The sequence below is a fragment of the Macrotis lagotis genome, chromosome 1 (genome assembly GCF_037893015.1).
Source record: "Macrotis lagotis isolate mMagLag1 chromosome 1, bilby.v1.9.chrom.fasta, whole genome shotgun sequence".
Classification (NCBI taxonomy): domain Eukaryota; kingdom Metazoa; phylum Chordata; class Mammalia; order Peramelemorphia; family Peramelidae; genus Macrotis; species Macrotis lagotis.
The window spans coordinates 833,770,768-833,794,857 of NC_133658.1; the positions used below are offsets into that span (position 1 = coordinate 833,770,768).

The 24,090-nt window shown below is 35.7% G+C and overlaps 1 pseudogene; it reads left to right on the top strand.

Annotated features, from left to right (window-relative positions):
* Positions 1 to 812: 812 nt before the first annotated feature.
* The window catches only part of LOC141507364 (succinate--CoA ligase [ADP-forming] subunit beta, mitochondrial pseudogene), a 42,468-nt pseudogene continuing 19,190 nt past the window's right edge, over positions 813 to 24,090 (top strand).

Consider the following 24,090-nt stretch of genomic DNA (forward strand, 5'->3'; position numbering starts at 1 on the left):
GTGAATTATAGCAATACATTTGTAAAGGACTTTGAGGCTTATAAAGTTTTCCTCACTATGTTCCTGTAGGTCATGACAAATATTATCATCATCCCTATTTTGTAAATAAAGAAACTGAAGCTCAGAAAGATGATGTGATTTGTTGGATGTTTCTTTTTTTTTTAGTTTTTTTTTTTTGCAAGGCAAGTGGGGTTAAGTGGCTTGCCCAAGGCCACACAGCTAGGTAATTATTAAGTGTCTGAGACCGGATTTGAACCCAGGTACTCCTGACTCCAAGGCTGGTGCTTTATCCACTACGCCACCTAGCCGCCCCTATGTTGGACATTTCTTAATTGAGGTATCATGACTATCCAGAGGAAGAGGTGAAATGGTATTATTAAAAAGAGGAGAATTAAATTTCTGTTACTAAATTCTGGTCATTCCATGGATCCTTTCATGATCCATGTTCAATGGTTTCCTTTTCAAACATTATACCTTTGACACTTTATGAGAAAATATCTGCAGATATTTTTTATCAATCTTTTAAAGGGCAATTCAAAACCCACCTCTTATAGTCAACCTTGCCTAATTACCTTAGACCTCACATAGCCATTTGTCTTATAACTTTCTGATGCAGGTATTATATGGCCAGAATTATATGCCAGAAACATGTCAAGTCCACAAACATTTATTAAGTATATACTCTGTGTTGGGAACTGTAATAAGTTTGCTGAACTTCAAAAAATCCAAATCTAAAGCCAAATCCCTGGACAACAAATGCAACACCCCCAATATACTTGAGAATTTACCAAATTAACTTTACTAGAACCGACATGTTACCATACACAGAAGTTGCCCAGAATATCCAGGACATCATATTGACCCACAAAAATGGTAAGGAAAACCTTTTTAGTAGATGTCAAGATACAAAATGTTTATGATTTCCAAGTAACGTAGAGTTGAAAACTCTCAAAATAGAGACACTCAGCAGACAAAAAAACAGGTGGGAAGTCCCATATTTTTTTTACTTTTGTGTCTGTCCTGATGATGTTTCCTTAAGGTCTCTGGGAAATGAACCTATATCTCAATTCTTTCATTCTATTCCCTCAGTGGTTTTTGATCTACCTGCTTAATTATTTTCAGAACATTAAATGAAAAAGAATAGAAGGATAGTGACTAGTTCTAGTATTAATTCTCTTTGAAAGATGACTAGAATGAGGAACAGTGATTCCAACAATGACACTAACAGCTTATTTACATAGTGCTTTAAAGTTTATAATGCATTTTATATACTTTATTTCATTTGAACTTTATAATCACCCTGTAAAGTAGCTACTATTATTATCCCAGTTTTATGAATGAGTTAATTAAGGCTCAAATGAATTAATTGATCTGCGCAGGATCATATAGTAAGTATGTGACACAAGATTCAAACCCAGGTCTTCCTGAACCTTGTACTCTATTCAGTTGATCATTCTTCCTAGGTAGCAGGACAATAATATCTGGAGATTAGACATGCTGTTTTCAGACTTAGGTAAATATAAAAGAAAAATAATTATTTAAAAATGTCAGAAAAATTAGATATCACAGACTTATGGCAACCATTTGCATATGGTAATCACAAACATTATGGCAATGGAAATTTTAAGGAGTCAATTTACAACTCAACATCATTTAGCACCTTTACAAAAATAAGTAACTCACAAATGTAGGAATGTTAAGTTAATTATTTATAGATTATAACAGTAAAGTTGTTACCAGCTTGGGACATATGAACTGAATTAAATGGATATAAAATAATGTTATGCTAAACAATGAATGGATAAAATGGAAAAAAAAATTGGCTATAACCAACGACATAGGAGAAAAATTTTATGTCTGGAAACATTTTAAGATAACATATTATTATATTTTGCTTTATATATTCTTAATTTCTGGATATATCTTGCTTCTACTCAGTGAGCCATCCTTTACAGCTAAGAAATACAAAGCAATCCAGAAAAATTAACTAATACATTAACAGGTTTTTTTGCTGTTGAATTATTTTTCAGTTGTGACCAACTCTTTGTGACAAAATTTGAGGTTTTCTTGGCAGAGATACAGGAGTGATTTGTTCCTTCCTTCTCAAAATATATTAACTGAATCTTCCTAAATGCAAATTTTCATACGCATATCTAGGCCTCTGCTAAAAAGGGAAGAAGGCTAATTTTTTTCATTTCTTCGCTAGAGTCAATATTTATCTTATAATTATATAATATCTGAATTCATATAAAAAGAGACATAAAATCAATTAATTGAAAAAAGGACTAAGAAAAAGCCCCTAAGAAATCAATAAAATAAGGAAAAAGAAATCTGACAATTATTGAAGAGATAAGCAAATTTAAAAGCAAAAGAACCATAACATCATAAATAAAAGTAAAATCTGATTTTTAAAATACCAATGAATAAAAAAAGAGAGAGGAAAACCAAATTAGCAATGAGAAGTGGTAATATATGACAAATCAAGGCAAAATAAGACATTTATCAAAAACTACTATATCAATTCAATGCCAAAAATCTTAAATGAAATGGAAATGCATAATTGTTAAATTATGGAATACCCAAGTTAAAAACAGCAGCAAATATATTTAAACCAAGCATTCTCAAATGGAGACAATGAGACAACCAAAAATTAACTCCCTAAAAGGAGTGTGTAAAAATAAACCGACAAGTCAAAAACTCTGGTCCTATGATTCTATAGACATAGATTCTATAGAAATAGAAATAGAGATTGTTAAAAAGCAAGTGTAATTTTATTAAGAAAAGATTATACTAAACTTATTTCATTTTTAGGTAAAACTACTAGACTAGTTGATTAGATAAATGATATATGAAGTTTACCTAGAGCTTAACCAACCATTTGACTGTCTCTCATACTCTTCATAAGGAAAATATAGATTTGATAAAGTTGAGTGGATTTGGAACTGATTGAATGACTGAGAACCAAAACCACAATTCTTGATTATTCATTATCATTTTGGAAGGAAATCTCCAGTGGAGGGTTCTTGTACACTATATTTGCTTTTATCTGTGTGGTTTTATATTTTTAGTAATGTCTTAGATAAGGCAATGGTTGGTATATTTATCATATTTGTAAATGACACAATATTAGAAGGAATAACAAACACATCTACAATGCATAAAGGAAGGAGCCTTAAAAAACATCTCTTGTAATTCTCCAAGTTCTGGGTCTTTCAGCTAACCATAGGTCTTTTTTTTCCTGAAAATAGGCACAATTTTAGTCCCTGGGCAGATAGGAACATAGATGATATATAGATGGAGAGATAAATAGGATGATATATAGGGTAGATAAACTTCTTATGGACTAGGTATTGTCCTAAACTCTAGAAATAAAAATAAAAACATACTACTCTGTCATTAAAGAGTTTACATTTAATGAGGTAAGATAATACAGAAAGGTTATGGAGGGAATTGAGGTGATGGCCCAGATGATTAGCTATATCTTGGCAGTGCTGTGATAGCCTGGAACCGAACAACATAAAGAACATGACTGAAAATAGTCATCTGGTTTAAGCTGGAAAGTGGGAAAAGGAGAATGAATGGGATACAATATCTTATGACAAATTTGTGTGATAGATATTATAAGTATTGTTTTCCATTTTCCAACTGAAACATGCTAAGGAAAGTTTTGATTTGTCTAAAATATCAAAGCTAGTAAGCATATAGGTCAAGATTTGTTCAGAACGTTTTACTGATTTGCAGAGAAGGAAAGAGTTTAATATATTAGTTAATCAAAAATTAGAAAAACATATATTAGCATCCTTGAATCATTTTATGGTAATGTATTCATGTAATGTGATTATATATTATACATATGTATTTATGTATATATATATATATATATATATATATATATATATATATATATATATATACACATATATTTAAAATATATGAGGTAAATGGCGAGTTCAAGGAGACCTAGAACCTCTGCTATGAGAGATTGCAGAGCCTTTTTCAGGTCAGCTCATTCAACTTTTGTGATTACCTGGCACTTAACTCTCACCTGTGGTTCCAAGAAGCTGTAACATGTTCAACAAACACATCTTGGCAAATCATCTTGACAGATGGGTTAAACTAGGCTGAGGGGAAGCATTTGACTTAAAACCCATTAAGTAGTTAAGAAGGGGGAATGTCTACTCAACTATGGAAAGGCTTCCCCCTGCAGAAAAGGCAGATGAGGACAATTTGTTTCAATTGTAACTGAAGCAGGTGCTGTGGAGCTCAGGGAGCATGGTCAGTAATTGAAGATATCAAGGTCATCTAATGCATTAAGCCATTTCCCGACATCCTGACTTTTGTCTTGGCACTGGGCTTCAGTAACTCTAGACCAAAATGACATCTCTATGTTTGAGACAAATTACAGGGTGCCTGATTGTGGCTGATCAGACCAATACAAGCTTGGCATGCTCTACTACAGGTTGGGAACAAATAGTCCATGTGAACACCTGGTGTGGGTTCACTAAACTTAATGAATCTAACATTTCCTTTGAGTTGCTTCAATTCTATCTTTCTCATGGACTTCAGCATCCTCTCCAATGATGACATACTGAGTGGTCCTGTGCCAGTGTCTCCCAAGCTGTATAATCAATTCCAAAGTTCTTGAGAGGCCTTCAGAGTGTCCAGGTATTGTTTCTTTTTGACCCGCTTAATCACTTGCCCCACATGAGTTCTTCATAAAATAGTCTTTGTGGCTAGTGTACTTCTGGCATTCTAACAAAATGACCAGTCCATTGTAGTTGCACTCTTTGTAATAATGTTGAAACGCTTGTCAGATTAGCTTGAGAAAGGACCTCAGTGTCTTGTATCTTCTCCTGCCAGGTGATCTTCAGAATTTTCCCAAGACAATTTATATGGAAGCAATTCAGTTTCCTGGTATGGTGCTGGCAGACTATCCAGGTTTCACAGGCATATAGCAATGAGTTCAACACAATGGCTCTGCAGACCTTCAGTTTGGTAATCAGTCTAATACCTCTTCTCCCCCCCCCACTTTCTTTTGGAGTCTTCCAAATACTGATTGTGTCAACCTCATCAGTGTGTACATCCTTGGAAAGGACATTGCCAAGGTAAGCAAACTTGTCCATAGTACTCAAAACTTCTCCATTTGTTGTAATCGATGGTTCCACGTATGGATGATGTGGTGCTGACTGATGGAGCACCTGTGTTTTCTTGGTGTTAATTATTAGACCAAAATTAGAACAAGCAGCAAAGAATCCATACTTTGTTGTATCTCAGCTTCAAAGGCCACAAAGATCACACACCAATTCTCCTTCCACTTTGGTCTTGGGTTGTAGCCATTTCAAATTAAAGAATTTGCCAACAGTGCAGTAGCTGACCTTGAGGCCACATTTATCCTCAGTGAAGGCATTGATAACATGGCTGAAAGCATCATGCTAAAAAGCATGGGAGCAAGGACACATCCTTGTTTCACCCCACTGGTGACTGGGAAATCTTGAGAGCATCGTCCGCTATCCAGAACCCAGGCATGCACACCATCATGAAACTGATGTACAATACTGATGAACTTCTCTGGGCAGCCAAGTGACATGGTTTTCTATAAACTTTCATGACTGATATGAATTATTAGTTGGTACAGTGGGTAGAAAGAGGCATTCCAAGAACTGGGTTCAAATCTTAATTCCAACATAGACTGGCTATGTGATCTTGGTAAATTCACTGACCTCTTTGTGCTTTTAGGCAGTTATAAATCTTCAAGGTGCAAAACAGTTTCCAATCCACATTATTGGTAGAGGGACTTTGTTCACAGGGAGTTCTCCATATCAATGAAATCATGTCAGGGTCAAACGAACATCTATATATACATAATTATATGTATATTACATATATATATATATGTTGTCTCAACACATTTCAATATTTTTCTTTAATTTCATTCTAATTGCTCTGACTTGATTGGGAAAAATTTTAGGGAATGGAAAATAAGCTAGCTATGTGAATCAAGGATGGGTTTGATTTGAATCATGCATTGGACTTATTATGTCTTAAAATTCTTAACTCCTAAAATGATTATTTTGGTAATGGTGGTAAAAATATAGGGAACTGGCAATAATACAGCTGGTTTTATATCAGTCCTTTTTCTTATGGTGGACCTATACCTTATTTTGTTTCTATCTCAAAAGTCCTTTCATGTTTCTAATAAAAGCTCCATTATCAAACATAGAGTTTTTATTGGTGTTAATAAATATAAGCACCTCATAAGGGATGCTGATTGAATTTCTCCTCTGCCTGTAATCTTATCTGCTTCTTGCTTCTAGTCAATAAATGGATCACCCATACAATTATATTCTTCAGAACTTCCTAGATTAGTTAAGTGTAGAATGTATAATGTAAATACAAAATGTCTTTTTTAACCTTACTACAGAAAAAAAGATCACAATACTGTAAAAGGAATATAATAATAAATTTGCACTCTTTTTGACTATGTGTCCTGGATCTTGCTTTTTGATTAGGCAACACATCACACGCAAATAGATTTATGTGTTTATCTACTTAGTTATTTATATGTAATTACTGACAAGGATAATTTTAATCTCCTTTCAATAAAATTTTGAATGTTATGGAGTAGTAAATTAGGTCATCAAGTTCTTTCTTTGTATGTCATTGCTATTCCTCTGTGTTTTTCTTTAAAGCTTTATTTTTTTCTTGTCTCATATCAGATGTGAGGGCACACGAAAATAAAAAATTTGTGATCATAATTGGAGCCTCCAGGTTTTTTAAAAAACCCTATAGTATTCAGAAAATGTGTATTAAAGAAACATAAAAACTCTCCACACATTATTGGCTATGTTTTCCCCTGCTTATGCCAGGTACTTTACAGTGTAAGAATCCTCTACCAATAAATAGCTTGAGAACCACTGGCTGAAGAAGCAGCGTGTTTTGGTGGAAAAAATATTTGATTTTGGAGTCATAAGATCTGGGTTTGAATCCAGTTTTTCTCCTTACTACCTCTGTGTTCCTAAGTGAGTCACTTCTTTTTAAGACTCATTTTCCTCATCTATAAGAGAAGTGGAGTAGATGATCTCTAAGGTCCTATCCAACTTTAACTCTTTTAATCTTATGATTTCAACACTTAACTGAGACAATGCAAATACAGAATAAAGATCACTGGGTCTAGAGTCAAAAGACCTGTGATAGTTGTTATCTGTTTGAACTTCGGCAAGTCTCCTTAGTGAATTTATTTATTTTTATGATGAGATTCAATTAGGTTTTATCTTGAATTCCCTTTCTGCTCTAGATCAATGATGCTATATATAAAATAATATTTAAAGTGTTTGCTACCCTCATGTTAAGTCTTGTAGATATGCAGTTATTTTTTTATCAGGAAGAAAAAGGAAGTTGACATTATCACACCATTATTCATTTCAGTGAGGATTTTTTTGCTCTCTCCCTACTACAAGATTTGAGTTAATAGAAAAGTGGTTCACTTAAACCATAACAACCTTTCCCCCACTGTTTTGCCCTTCTCCCCTTTATCCCAGATTTGATTTCTCCACCATCAAACACTTCTGATGGGGAGAATATTATAAAAGATTTGTGGAGGCATACTTAAATATTTTCATTTTCCAATGCTATTAGAACCTATGAGTTATACATAGTGTGAACCTGACACAGAGAATTCTATGCTGTCAGAAAAAAAACACAGAACTACAGAGAAAAGAGCCTTATAAGCTAGGCCCATCAGCTGGGGCACTGAAGGGAGTGGACATCAAGGTGGTATGCCAAGGGACATAGCATTCAGAAATGGGAAAAGGAATTTGTTATATCATTGCTCTAAATTTCAACCTATTTTGGAGCAAAAAAAGGATAAATTTCTAGGATTTTAATAATAAAAACCTCTAATTTCAGTATTATTCATAGACTCATAATTTTAATCTCCTAGAAGAACCTTGGAGTTCCTCTAACAAACTCCTTGGTCTACCTATGAATTATCTGTCCACAGTCACATAATGAGTAGCTGGGGCTAGATGTCAGTTTTCTTGTCTCCCAGTCCTGTGGTTTTTCTACTAAACATAACTGCCCCTCTTTGGTTAAATAAATTAAAATACACTTGGGAAGTAGAGTGACAGACTTAAACCTGAAATAAATTTTAAGACTTTCTGGGTTCTCTAGCCATGTCTGCCACCAACTAGCCAGTGTAAATGTGAGCACACTTTCTGGGTTTCAGTTTTTTTTTTTTAATCAGTAAAATAAGAGTGTGAATCTAGGTGATTTAAAAGATTTTTTAAATATTTAATTCAGTCCAAAAAGCATTTCTACTTCCTTTGACATGACAGTCACTGTGCTAGACATTGAGGATGCAAAGACAGAGCAATTCCTGCACTTAGGGAGTTGTACAGTTTTCCTGAGGGTTGTAGGGTAGAGAAGGAAGGGAAAAGGGATTGGGCATATGAGGTCTTGGGATAACAATATGTACACAGAGAAGTAAATTAAAACTATATACAAAATAAACTTGAAGTATTAGCCATGTCTCTCAGACATCTTCATTTTGATGACCATAGACTTCTCAAGCTCCACTTGTCCCGAATAGATCTCTTACTTTCCCCAATTTCATTGAATCAATCAACATTTGTTAAGGGCCTAGCCTACTTTGTGCCTAAACCCCGGGTGGGGGTGGGGGGTAACAAAAAGAGGGGAAAAAAAACAGTCCTTATCTTCAGGGTATTTACAATCTAAAAGAGGAGACATCATACAAACAAATATCTACAAAACAAGCTATATTCAAGATAAATAGGAAATAATTAACAGAAGGAAAGCACTGGAATCAAGCCTGGTTGGGGTAGGCCTCATGAAGAAGGTAAGAATTTATTTGGAACTTATAGGAAGTAGGGAGGTCTGAGCAGAGAAGGGAGAGCATTCTAGGCATGGGGGGGATAGACATCAGAGAAAATGTCTGGAAATGAGAATTGGAGTGTCTAGTTTGTGGGACAGCCAGGAGGCCATCATTACTGGATAAAAAAGTATGTGTTGGGAGTAAGGTGTAAGAAGACTAGAAAGTTAGGAGGGGCCCAGTTTATGAAGGTCTTTGAATGCTAAATAGCATTTTATGTTTGCTCCTTAAGTTAATAAGAGATCACTGGAGTTTAAAGAGTAGGGTTTTGTGTGTGTGTGTGTGTGTGTGTGTGTGTGTGTGTGTGTATGTGAGACATGGAAAATCACTTTAGTAGGTGAATGAAGATTGGATTGGAGTGGGGTAGAACATCAGGTAGGTGTAAGCAGACCTACCATCAGGCTGTTGCAATAATTCAGGTGTGATGTGATGACAGTGCCAGAGGGCAGAGGGGAATATAGTTAAGAGATTTTGCAAATTGACAAGCCTTGGCAACAGATTATATCAGGGTGGGTCGGGGTGGATTGGGTTTGGGGAAGATAATGAACATCTGAGAATGACTCCTAGGTTGTGAGCTTAATTACCCAGTGGTAGGGTAATTTGTCCCTTTCTGTCAACAGTATGATCATTCTTTTAGTTGCCCAAAAACCTTAGAGAGATCCTTGACTGTTTACTTTTCCTCTTTATTTACTTGATTGGTTATGAAGGAGGATAGCACAGACTGCCTGTTTCTTGTGCCTGGATGCATTTCTTCTTCATTTTTTTCTTTTAGAATCTCCAGTTTTCTTCAAGGTCAAATCCAAGTGCAATCTGCTATATGAGGTCTTTCCCAATATCCAAAATTTTAGAGCCTTGCTACATCTCCAAATTATTTTGTATTTATTGTCTATTGATCTGTTTGTGTTCACATTGTTTGCCCCTGTAGAATGTAAGTTCATTGAGGACAGGGACTTTAATTTAATTGTATACCTGGTGGTTCACACTATGCTTTGATAATGGAAGGCATGTAATGAGTAGGTATCAAATGAATGATTGAAGGAATGAAAGAACTAAATTCTTGAGAGCAAAGAGGAATTTCATGGAGCTTCTTGGGGAGGAGAGGAGTAAGTGTGAAGTTACATAGCTGGAGGACTGGAAGGTTACTGAGTCACAGTGGAGCAACAATTTTGCACTTAGTCTTTGATACCACTATAGGGATTTGAAAACTCCACTTTTTCTTTTATTATCATGAGTGTTTTTAAGTAGTACAGGTCTGTTAGGAAGTAGGTATCAATTTAGTAGTGTCATGTAAAATTCCCTTAGGATAGCAGGATAGTTTGGAGAACTATATAATCTTCAGGGAGAGAAGGGCTTTGCTGGGTTACTTGGTGGGGGGCTGGGAAATATTATTGACCTACAGACTCATGCATATCTCATTGAAGATTAAATCTGAGACACTAGGAATGATTTGATAGAGTAAGGATTTTGTGGATCTGAAGCCAGGTATAGAAAAGAGAAGTCAGATATATTCTTTGCAGAACTTGAGTAGAGCACAGAGTTCTTCCAAAAGGCCACATTGACACCTCTTATTCACTTGGGTGGGTCATGAGTCTCTGAGACTTTGAGTAATTATACTAAAAAAAAACCTGTCTAGACACTTTCACCAAGGTAAGTGGAGATAGTTGGTCACTTCCTTTCTTTTAATTCTGTATCTCAGTGAAAAATACCAGGTGACTCTTTTATCAGGGAAATAAAGGCAATATACATATTTATGTGTTCTTTGGTTTATTTTAGTTCAGTAACACATCAAGTATAATATATGCCTCAGTCTCCATTGAGCTCCTATTTTGAGAGCTAATCACTGATTCTAAAATGTGACTATTCCTTTCTCCTTCCCCAATGTGTGCTTATCTTCATTCTGCCTTAGGGCATATTTCTCATATTTGTGGTGCAAAGCACAAAGTGTCCTTTTTATGGGAAAAGCAATGTGCATGATGGCTCATTTTTGGGTGCCCATATATTTTAGAGGGAGTTGTTTTTTGCAGTATATCTTTTATTCATTGCTTCAAGAACTGTGAGTCAGAATCTTTGGATACCACAACTGATTAAGGAAGTGCTGCTAAGTTCTCTGACTCAGAATCTTTGGACCTTGCCTCAAGAACTGGTTGAGAAGATTAGAAATGGTGACTGGTTCATCCCATGCTTTGCAGGTGTATTATACATGGCATATATAGGGGTTCATTTACATGACCTTCCAGGTCTCTATTTGAAACTTATTAGGATGTGAAATCTGAAAGATGAATTTTTTTGCAATTGAAGAATTTCATACAAGTATATGCATTTGCATATGTACTAATATGCTATTAAACTTTTAACCAACAAGCAAAAGTGTATATGCTCTGTAATACAAACATTTCTTTATCTGTAAGCTTCAAAAGGTTATATGCTTTCTTCTTCTTTCTCCTTCTCTTAGGCAAACTAGAAGTATAGAGGGAACTGATGGGTTCAATCCTACTAATGATTAGCATGGGAGCTTAGACTTGTTGCTAACCTGGACTAGTTTATACAGAGACAACTTTGAGGGTGCTCCCTTCCCCACTTTTGGGAGAGCACTATACTAAGGCAGAATTTAATGCTTCATCCTGGATGGGAACATGAAGTAAAGATAATGATAAGGATTGAACTCCAGCCATATTCCAGAATTCGGTGTGTTTAATTAACTATTGGTTATAAGGAGATATGAATAATACCAGAAGATCAGGGTCCTAATATTCCAAGGTCCTCTCACATTTTAAGGCTACATTATAATGAGAGAAGCACATGAGTTTCTATGGTAAAATTCCATGTTGGGGTCCAGCCTCCGCGGGATCCTTGGAACCTGACAGGAGGGATAGAGTTGGAGAAATGAGTTGAATCAACACAGGGGTTAAAGGCAGGAGCAGGCTGACTGTCAGCTGCTTGGATTTATTTTTATAGTCTCAGAATCATGTCAAACAAGAAAGCCAAAATTATTTCCTTGGTTACAATTTTCATTATCAATTATATAGTTCATATAGTTACAAATTTGGCCATGTAGTGGTTACAAGTTTGATTATCAATCATGTAGTTAATTTTTTTGTCCCTGCTCAGACTGTGATGACCTCAACCTGTCTGTTGCCTAGTTTATTGCTGCATAGTAAAGTTATTAATTAAGCAGAACTTTCCTGATAATAATCTTTGATATGATTCGTTTAAAGGAATGCTTTTATGTTTTTGTGCCGCGTAGGTAATGTTTTTCGATATACTCTCTTGACAACCTATAGTGAGGGCAGTTATGTTTGTCCACCCGTCCATTGACTCCTTCAATAACCAATTTTCCTTTCAGCCCTTGTTGGTAGACGCCACGGTTTCTATGACTTTTTATTCTTTCCCAATAAACTGAGGCTGAGTTCACATATCAGTCACCTATACTAACTATTCTCTCACCATCTTTATCATATATTCCTGTGTATGGAAAGGGGGACAAAACTATTAATTTCCCAGGAATTCTACCTAACCTTTCTTGTATCTGTTTTCCCTGCATATATTCTGACATCTCCCTGGAACTCCCAGTGCTGTATTTTCCAAAGATTTCATATTGTTGATACCTTTTGTATGCCTCAGGGAGATGCAATCCTGTTAAATTTGGACAGAGTTCACAATCTGTTTTATTCAAGGAATTTCTCTGGAATCCTTCCTTTATAGTCATTCCACTATTAGGATGAGTAATTATTGCAATCAGGAATAGACCTATAAATATTGGTATACATGGAATCCCTATATATATATTGAAGAAGGAAATGTTGTTCCATCAGGCGGTGTGACCGCCTTGAGTCTTCTTGCTGTGACTGTGTCAAACAGCTTAGAGATCCTGGCTCCCAACAATTCCATACCAGTACCTGGGAGTAAAGGGGCATTTAGATCTGATGTCTGGGTAAGTTAAATAGTAGTAACTCATGTGTATTATAGCTCTTTAAGATTTTGCAAAACTTTCATTTTAATGACATTATAATCAAGGTAGCATAAAGATTATTTTATAAAATGAAATTGAGACTTAGAAATGTGTTGAGACTTATCCAATCATAAGAGAAAATGTTGGAACTGAATCTTAAACCCATATATTCTAATTTCTATTTCAGTGTATTTCTTTTTTCCTATTCCCAATATTCTTTCAATCAGTGCCTATCGTCATTAATGTTACTTTTCATTTGTTAATATAATACATATATTACCTTTAATTTGATGTGAATTATAATTATGATAAGAAATTCTCTTGGGAACATTTAATTCTTCAATTAAATGGCACATTTGCCAATTAAATTAAAATTTCTAAACTTACTTTACTTTTTTTCACCAGATTTCTTTCTGAACTAGTAAACCCATAATGATGCTCTCATGAAGGATTAAGTTAATAAACAGACAATTTTCAGAAAAATTTAAAACTAAACTTTTTAAGAAAATTTGAAAAATATTCCAAAATCAGTTACATTTTTTTTATCAGAATACTTTCCCTTGCAGTAGAAATTGTCCCTGAACAATCATTCCAGATTGGATTTCCCTAGGAATTACATGTTTTGGGAGATTAAAAAAAACTCAGATGGACAGGAGAAAATAAATTGAAGCTAAATTTGGAAGCACTTATATGAACAAGATAGTTGTGATCAGAAGATTCACAAATTTCAATTTACTATGACTAGGTGGAAGATACAATATTCTTAAGTCTTGGACAATGTGGACAGATTGTAGCAAATTAGCATAAGTGAAGCTTTCAGTTAAGTTCAATTCTGCTACAGACTCTGCCTGGGGATTGTTTGTCAGATCATATAACAGGGAATCTGTTATTGTACAGAACAGTGAATTAAGTATAATCCTTGTCTCAGGTACATTGATTAGGTTCTTATTCTTACTTTCTATATCTCTAATCTTGAGTCACCTAATAATTTCCATTTGAATTCCTTACAGATTGCATATAAGAACATTTATCTAGTTAGTTCTAGGGCTTTTTTTTTAATGTTGGCTAGTGGTTGCAAATTTAGTGAGATTATGACATTTTAAAAGGAAAAGTTTCTGAACCAGAAACATTTAACCCAAGCCAACTTTAGTTGGCTTTGTTTTTATCAGAGATAACACTTTCCTCTGTTTGCTCCCTTTAGCCACCTATATCACTCATATTTTCTGATTCTTTCAGGAAAATATGATATCAGTAATATCTCTCCAGATAAAAAAAGACAGAAATACTTTGTGAATCTCTTACTTCTCTGATTTCCCCCACCCAGATGAGCTGAGAACTTCATTATGTGAAGTATTCTCTTTATTGTTTGTCCTTCTCTATAAGGATATCACAAGAGTGATATCTTGACTTCACATGAATTAGATATGAGTGGGGTAGAGCTACACAAAGTTATCAGTCTCAGTCTCTCCTCCAGAGTCTCAAGATCCAGTGGTGAGATAAAGGTCAAGACAACTGTGATGGTCCAGGATGCAGTGGGTGACCTTGGCTTTTCCCAGATCTCAATTTGTCTAAGATCACACCTATTTGATGCTGAAGAACTGAATGAATTAAGACAAAAGATGGGCTCAATTTATCATCACAAAGATATTAATCTAGGAAGAAAAGATTTTCATAGTATCTGATCAGAACAGAATACAGTTGCTATTTATATTCATTCTAAACCTAAAGAATGAGCCAGAAAATCTTCTCCTAGGTCTATTATTGGTTATTCATTGAAAACCAAAATGATTTCCATGGAATATGTGCTTTTTTCAATTTACACTTTTTTATTTTTATTTTTTAGATTTTTTTTAGGTTTTATTTTCCAATTTACATATATAGTTTTCTGTGATAAGTGATTAAGTTTCATTTCTATATTAGTTTATGGGAAACAGGAAAATAATTAATATCTTACAGAGAGATAACTAGGAAAGATGAGGAAAGAAGCTATAGTGATAGAATCTGAGGAATGTTGTCTTACAGGTGTAAATCAAGCTAATTTACATTTTACCCAAAGCTAGGGAAATCTCTCTATATGGAGAGGAAAGGGCTTGCCTGGCACAGGAAGACAAGGGACCATAGAATTAGCAGATTAGGTGAATTAGTGAAGGAAGTGATGCCAGTAGTTGGGTTCACACATTGGAGTTATCCCTTTCAAATCCTACTGCCACATTGTGGGAAAGGGGAGGTTTGATAAGGAATTTGAACCCAAGGAATTGGGTACTTTAGATAGATCTTTGACCTTGGCAATACTTAGCTAATTGAGGACAAGGGAGGGACTTGTGTTTCTACACATGAGAAAAAAGGCCCTGATTTCATGTGAAATGTGTGCCCATTTCTATTATGAACACCAATCCTTAAAGATGTTTTAATAAAAGGATCCACTTGATCCATTTATGATGGTTCTGAGTTATTGGTGAGGTGCTTGTTTTATTTTAAAAATTCATTTTTTTATAAAATGTTCTCCCTCTTTTCTTTCTCCCCCCCCCAAGACAATAAGCAATCCGACATAGGTTATATATGCACAATCATGTTGTTTCTTTTTTTTTTAACAAGGCAGGGTTAAATGACTTGCCCAAGGTCACACAGCTGGATACTAAAGTATCTGAGGACGAATTTGAACTCAGATCCTCCTGACTCCAGGGCTGATGTGCCACCTAGCTGTCGATTCTGCTTGTTTCTTGAATTCTATAACTGTTCTGCGATGAACTCATACTCTGGAATGCAGGTTTTGGAAAGATAGAGATTTATTAAAAGAAGTTACAACATATAAGAAAGGTGATAGAAAAGTTAAGAAGAGTTCAAAGAGTAGACTCATGGGTTGTTGATTGAACTGATCAGGCCAGCTGACCAGGGTTTTCAGCAGGAGTCTGGAAGGTCAAAGAGACAGATCTCCTTCCTAAATCTCCTTAAATTCTCCCTCAGAGTTCATGGGAGGGGTGGTGATCTGGGAGTGACCCAAGTCCCACATTGGAGATTTTGCCTTTTGGGGAGGGGTCTCTTTTGGGTGATCTACGCTACTTCCCAGGCCTCTTCACTGGACCAATCCAAATCAGGTTGAAGGTCAGCTCCTCAGGTATGGCCTAAATTAGGTAAAGGAAGAAGGAAGATCCTCTTAACAATGCAAACAAAAGATTTACAAAGTATGTCTCCTATGCTGTCTTCACTCCCTTTCTCTGCATCATATTTGCAAGTCAAAAAAGACTGCCCAGTCTAGCTGCTCTTTTGTCTCTGGCTTTCTTTACCTACCATTTTCTTATGTGTTGTAACTTCTTTAATAAATTTTTGTCCACCCTTGCTTTCCCGAGTCTGAAAAATGATTCCTCATAGGTAGAACCAAACTCAAGTAGCCAGTGGCTACGATGTCAAACTTATTTCCATATTAGTCATGTTATGAAAGAAGAATCAGAACAAAAGGGAAAAACCATGAGAAAGAAAAAATAAAAAACGAATTTTAAAAAGTGAAAACAATATACTTTAATCTGCATTCAGTCTCCATAGTTCTTTCTCTGAATGTGAATGCTATTTTCCATCTCAAGTCTTTTAGAATTGTCTTTGATTCATTGTATTGCTGAGAAGAGCAAAGGCCTCATAGTTGATCGTCACACACTATTGCTATTACTGTATATACAATGTTCTGGTTCTGCCCACTTCATTCAGCATCAGGTCATTTAAGTCATTCCAGGTTTTTTTCTATCTGTCCATTCATCATTTCTTATATTACAAATAGAGGAAATATTGGGCAGGGAATATGTTTTATAATTAATCTATTTCCTCTTATTATGAACCTTTCCTCTGTTCCTATCCTATTGTTCATGTTATTGAGATGAGGTCAATGAACTAATAAAGTACCTTGCCATTCCCTGAAACTCTAATAACAAAACAATGGATCTCTGCCCCATTCAGAAAGGATTAAGTGTTGAGCTACTTCACCTCAGCAACATATCTCCTATTATCTCAACTCTATTCTCTGTGCTTTCTGCCCTCCTATTTACCTCTTCCTATATCTCCCTTTGTATGCCTTAAAAGCTCACCTTCTACTTGAGTTGTCTTCCAGTGAAGGTAGCCTACTCTTGGGGATCATGATCTCTCAGGTAACCTCTCATGCTCCTATACCTTTCCTTACTGCTCATCTTCTCATGGCAGCTTATGTCACTGATGTTGCTGAGGTCCTTTCTCCAGCTAAACTACCTAGCATTGCAACATTACTACAGAGAGTGCACTATGATGGAGTGGGCACATTATTGAAATGCCAGGAGTATGCTTGCCAAACAGACTATTTTATGGAGAACTCACACAGGGTAAGCATTCACAAGGGGTCAAAAGAAGTGATTGGGACACCCTAAAAGTTTCTCTTAAGAACGTTGAAAATGATTATATAGCATGGAAAATACTGCACAGGACCACCCAGTATGGCCTGTTGTCATTAGTGAGGGTGCTGCACTCTATGAGGAAGGCAGAATTGAGGCGACTCAAAGGAAATGTGACATCTATAAGTTTAGAGTAGGCAGTCATATGAATTATTTGTGCCCAACTTGTGGTAGAGCAATCCAAGAGCTTGTATTGGTCTGATCAGTCCCAGTTGGACACTGTAATTTGTCTCAAACATCATGATGTCATTCTTTGATAATGAAGGGCTATTTGCTACAGCAATACTTAAATAAACCTTCTTTTGGGTCAGAGTCAATCTTTTACATGAATTTTTTTCATGTTCTGCCTGAACCTTTAACTGTCTACATTTTTCCCTGGTATCAATAATATTCTATTACAATCAGTAACCTCAACTCGTTCAGCCATTCCCCAATTAATGGGCATCTCCTCAGTTTCCAATTCAGTGCCACTACAAAAGGAACTGCTATAAATATTTTTGTACGGGTGGGTCCTGTTCTCTTTTTTATGATCTGTTTGGGTTACAGACCCAGTAATGGTATTACTATATCAAAGGTATGCACAGTTTTATTGCTTTTTGGGCATAGTTCTAATTTGCTCTCCAGAATGTTTGAATCAGTTCACAGTTCCACCAACAGTGCATTAGTGTTCCAATTTTCCCACATTTATTATTTCTCTTTTCTGTCAATTAGTTAATCTGAAAATAATGAGAATTCTACCTAAATTAATCTGCTTATTTAGTATCATGACAAACTATTAAAATGTATTTTATAAAGCTAGAAAAATTTATCTGCAAAAACAAAAGGTCATGAATTTCAAGGGAATTAATGAAAAAAGTACAAAGGAACATGAAGTGACAATCATCAAAACTATTTGGAACTGACTAAGAAATAGAGTGTTGGATCGGTGGAATAAATTAGGTATAAAAAAACAGTAGTTAATATTATATGATAAACTCCAAGACTGAGCCACTCATTGCCCATTAACACTTAACTCCAGGACTGAGTTTCAGTAATTCCACTGAATGGAACACATTATCCTTTTTTTTTGGTGACTTTATTCAGACTCTGGTAACTGTGAGTAATATAAAAGTGTATTTGCATATGATGATCTCTGAATTTCTAAATCTCAAACCCCAAGCTCTGCTTTTAACACCATATGGTGCTATTTTGAAAGGAAAAAAAAAATTCTGTAGTTAGTGTATTGCCACTATGCAATTGTTATACATTTTTTTTGTGTAAGTACCTCCTTCCCTTCCCTTCTTTATCAGACATTTTGCAGTTCTAAAAAATTTTAAAAGAGAAAAAAGTAATAGTAGCACCTTAATCAATGATATTAATAAAATCATAAGATGTGGGGAAGAATTTTGGACATTATCTCATTTCGACTGTCTCATTTTTATAGACAAGAAAAGTGAATTATCCAAGGTCAAATAGGGTACAGAAACCAGTATTTGCTGACTCAAAAATCAGACCTTTTTTTTTTATTATTATACCAACCTGTTTCCATTGACATGTTTTAAATGTACTGACCAACCTGCATACATTATCTAATTTGAGCTTCACAAAAGTCTGGTAAGGTAAAATAGTACTAGCCTCATTTTGCCAATGATGAGAGACAAAGCGATGAAGAAATTTGTTTAAGGCCATGTTGTACTTGAAGGTTATGCCCTAAGGGACAAGAAATACTACTTCCTAGAACACTATCCATGCTTATTAGAGAATACCTAGAGTCAGGTACTGAACCACTCCTCAAGCACTACCCTTGTCCAACCCCTTATGAAAATAGATTTAATCAAGGTCCTCTGAAGTGGAGTTCTTTTATCCCCCTCCCCATCTTTTCTTCTTTGTAGGATGGCCACTTTCTCTCTCTCTAAGCTAGAACCACATACTTACGACCTATGTTGCTGGAGCAATGGGGTCGCAGCTCCATGTATCTGGATTTATGTTGATTTAAGCTTTTTTTCTCTCCTCTCCTGAACTCCTGCCATTTCCTTCCCTCTTTTTTTTTTCTTCTAAGCTCTTTCCTATGTTGTTTCTGGGCTTGTAACTAAATTCTTTTCTAGGTCTATGCTGTTTCTGTAAACTACTTGTGTTTTGTAGGCTTATGAAATAAAAATTCTGAGCTTTCCTAACTCCCAGGCCAGTTATGAGTTTTTTCCACTTTCAAGAGCCCTGATCTTTATGGCATCACCACACACTTCCCTGTTATCAATATAGCAAGTGAGCTATAAAGCTGAAACTGGAACCCAGATCTTTTGGTGGAAAATTTCACAGTCTTCCTATCACATTGCCACTCTAGACTGGCAAACATTAATGACAATTCTCCAACAATAACTTCTAATTTCTTCTTTGTCCCTGCATTTTCATATCCTGTTTCCATTTCTATAAGTTTTTGTACTTATATACAGTACAATGTTTTGAAACCTTCTTGCTGTATCTCTTTTCTTTTCCTTTTTCTTCTCTGGCTGCTACTAGAGAAGTGCGTCAAGTGTCCCTGTAGTGGGACAATATCACTTGCTCTGCACCTGTAATATGGACCATGTCCTGTAGAAGTCTTCAAGATGAAAATGGAAGCATCATTGTAGAGCATTATTACAGATGAGGATTTTCAGGATTCCCACTACTTCACAATGACACCAATGCACTATGGGGTTTCTACCTCTGCATCTCCTTTTTTCACAAATCAAAGCCCCATTTACTTTCTTCCTTTTCTTTTTCTACTCATTCTTAGTTGTTTTCTCAAAACCATTCCATGGCCCTGCTTGCCATACAGAATGATTTCAGGCTTGTCCCCCCCCCCCCATTCTTATTAAATTTCAGTCTTCTCTTGGGATTCTAAATTTAGCACCTGAGTAAGCAAAGTTCGCTATTGCAATTTATGAAAATATGTAATGATGCAATCGTAAAACATTCACTTCATTGGAATAACCTCCCCATTCCCTCTCCTACTCCCATTTCAGAATAAGAATTTCTATAACTTTAGTGATTTAGTTACTCAATTTAAAAGAATAACATTTAGTGTCTCTGTAGCATTAAAATGTTAGAATATAATAGGACCTAACAGCAGCTTCTGATGTTTTTTTTCCTACATAGGCTTGTCATCAAAAATATTATAGCTCTGGTTTCTAAGTGATCTTTAAAAAACTGAAATGATTTTCTTTGACATTTTCCCTAGGCATAACATGACATCTTAAGTTATAGACAGGCAGAAATGTAATTGGGTTTCAAAATTCATTACCTTTTAGGCTGATTAACTCAGTTTAAACAAACACATAAATAAATTTAAAAAATTAATGCAGGGAGTGGCTAGGTGGTGCAGTGGATAGAGCACAGGCCTTGGAGTCAGGAGTATCTGAGTTCAAATCTGGCTTCAGACACTTAATAATTACCTAGCCGTGTGGCCTTGGGCAAGCCACTTAACCCCATTGCCTTGAAAAATCTAAAAAAAAAATAATGCAATATACCCTCTTTATATGTCCTTCTTAATAGTATTTGATTCCAAATATTTCAAAAAATTAGTGAGAAAGTCTTAAAACTCAGACTTGGGGAATAGAATTGAGCAGAAATATCCTAATTAGTAGTCAGGTTGCCTTTTCATCAGATAGAAAGGGTCCAGGTAGTCTTTGAGAAATTTTTCATACCTGTGAATATGACTCCACCCAGATGTTATAGAAACTTCATTTAATGACACTGCTTAGTGGATTGTTACCATCTCCTCTGCAAACACAAAATTCTCCAAGTTAAAGATAGAATGAATGATTTGCAGGTGAAATAAAACAAATAGATTTAGTATCAGAGCTTATAGAAAATAGTCAGTCACACATAAGCACCATTTTCACTTCTATTTGTCCAATAAACAGCTCTCTCAGGTTTGTGGTGCCTTCTGTAGATCAATTTAGTTTCCAGCAGGTGGTGCCAATCATTGATCCCTTCTTATTCTCTACTTTTCCCATTGGTTGGCCAACAATAGGACTCAGACCAAGCCCACTTGATCAATGTTTGGATAGATATGGATGTACGTATGAATGTAAAAAATGCAAAATTGTAAAAAACTCAAAATGAATGTAAATAGCAATTGTTTTTGCTTTGGGCACAAATCCTGAGGATCTTCCCCTTGTAGTTTGGTTTTTTTTTTTTTTGTTTTGACTGCAAAACAGGTCTATTCTTTGATTCATTTTTTTCTTACTTATTTTAATTACTTAGAAACACTGAGGGTCTTGTCTGACCAGTTTGATATTTTTGGGGGGCGGGGTGGACACTCAAACTGGACATTCTCTGTCTCTTTGCCTCATTTCTTTCTTACCTGTAATAAGTGATTAGTTTTCATTTCTACATTAGTTATGAGAAACTGAGGAAAGGAATTTATATCTTATAGAGAAACAGCTGGGGAGGATGAAGAAAAACTATAAAGTGGATTGATGTATAATTAGAGGCCACAAAGTGAGGAGTGTAGGTTTACAGGATGTAAATCAAGTTAATTTACATCTGACTATGAACAAACTTCTCTATAGAGAAGTAATAATGTTTGTCCTTCATTTAAAGACCAGCACATCAGGGAGGTGATACCAAAACACATGAATTGGATGTGAGTGAGGGGTTGCTGAGTTGAGTCACCATTCTCATTTTTTCCTCCAGAGCCATCTGGGTCCAGTAGCCAGATATAAGTATAACTTGAGATGGTCCTGGATGTGAGACAACAGATTTGAATTCCCATCCTCCTGAATTCAAGGCCAGTGCTCTATCCGCTGTGCCACCTAATTGCCCTAGAGAAGAAGTAGATAAACTTGCAACAGAAAGCAACAATGATCAAGTGGGGCTTGGTCTGACCAATCAATTGTTGGCCATTCAATGGGTGAATTAGTGAATAAACTGGCTCCAGTCTAAGTGTCAGATTCACACATCTGTGTTATACCTCTCAATGGCATAGCTATTAAATTGTGGGCAAGGGGAGGTTTGATAAGGGATTGGGAGAAAATTGGGTACTTCAGGGAGGTCTTTGACCTCTGAAATATCCAGCCAACTGGGGACATGGGAGGGACTTGTGTTTCTAGAAAGAAGGTAAAAGACTGTGATTTTGTGACCCAAATGTGCCCATTTCTGTTTGAGACATCTGTTCTTAAGACCATTTCAACAAAGGATACTTTTTCTTTACTAATGTGGTTCTGAGTTCTTGGTAAGATACTTATTTCTTTAATCACTGGTTGGGCATTGCCTCAGTCAGATAGACATAGCCTCAGTCAGGTCTTTTAAAGACTTAAACTTATAAAGACCAAGGTCTCCCAGGACATCCAGGTCAATCTCCAGTTGTCCTATCTATTTCTGGCTATTGGACCTTGATGACTCTGGAGAAGAAAGCAAGGCTGATGACTGTACAATTTGTACCCCTCCCCCCTTTAATTCCAATTCATTCTCATTCATGGCATCACTTTCCTAACGTCATGCTCTTCTCTGAGAACAAAAGGCAAAAAATAGTGCTTTCACTCAACTTAAACTCAACCAGTTAGAATCCTTGGTTTCCTACAAATTTCAGGTCAAGCATCATCTTTGAGATGAGAATTTTTCTATTTTTCTCCAGAGACTAATGAAATACTAGCCACTGGAGGTTCAGAGAGGATTAGAGGGAGATAACCTCCACTCAATTATTTGAATATATTTAATATCCATGCGTATATATGTATATATATATATGCATGCACACATATGTCTATGCACATATATCTCTGTGTGTGTATGTATGTTGTCTTCCCTAATAGCATCTAAGTTGCTTGAGGACAGGGACTATTTCATTTTTGTCTGTGTCCCTGGTGCCCAGTATAATGCCTGTAACAGAGTACTTAATAAATGTTTATCAATGATTGTTGCTTTTCTCAAACAGCCTAGCTCCTTTAAATCTCTTAGTCTATAGTTCTCTACAACTCCAGTGGGTGATGTTACTACCAGGGGCCCTAATTTTCCTTTCTTATTTATTTTTCTTCTTCTCCAACCCCCTTTCCCTTCTAAAAGGGTAAAATTGATGTGGGATAAATGGGTGTTGCATAATAAAGAAGAGAGTCCTTAAAGTAGAAAAACTCACAGATAGCTCTGGAGATGGAAAAGTTAAGAATTTTTATTTTACAAGTCTTCAAAGTTCACAGATTAAAACTTTTTTTTTTTTTTTCAGGAAAGAGACAATAAATGTCTTGAGGACAGGCTGAATAACAAAGTTCTATGCAAGAGTGGCTGAGGGAAAGAGAGAAAGGAAAACAGCCATAAGAATTGGCTGGACCAGGCAGCTAGGTGGCGTAGTGGATAAAGCACTGGCCCTGGAGTCAGGAGTACCTGGGTTCAAATCTGGTCTCAGACACTTAATAATTACCTAGCTGTGTGGCCTTGGGCAAGCCACTTAACCCCATTTGCTTTACAAAAAAAACCTTAAAAAAGAATTGGCTGGACTTAGACTCAAGTGAGTCTGGCCAAATGGAGCTGAGGCGATAGTTCTCCAGTGGCCCAGGCCAGGAGTGACCATCTTCAAAGAAAAAGAGAGGAAAGGGGAAAAAAGTTATCTTTTGGAAGACCTTTCTTAAATGCATTTATTTTTTATTCCCCCCATCTTTAATTAATTAATTTATTTTTGAATTTTACAATTTTCCCCCAATCTCACTACCCCCCCCCCACAGAAGGCAGTCTTTTAGTCTTTATATTGCTTCCAAGTTTGATTTAAGTTGAATGTGTTGAGAGAGAAATCATATCCTTAAGAAAAAAAAAATAGAAGAGATGACAAAATTACATAATAAGATAACTATTTTTTTTAAATTAAAGGTAGTAACAGTCTTTGGCCTTTGTTC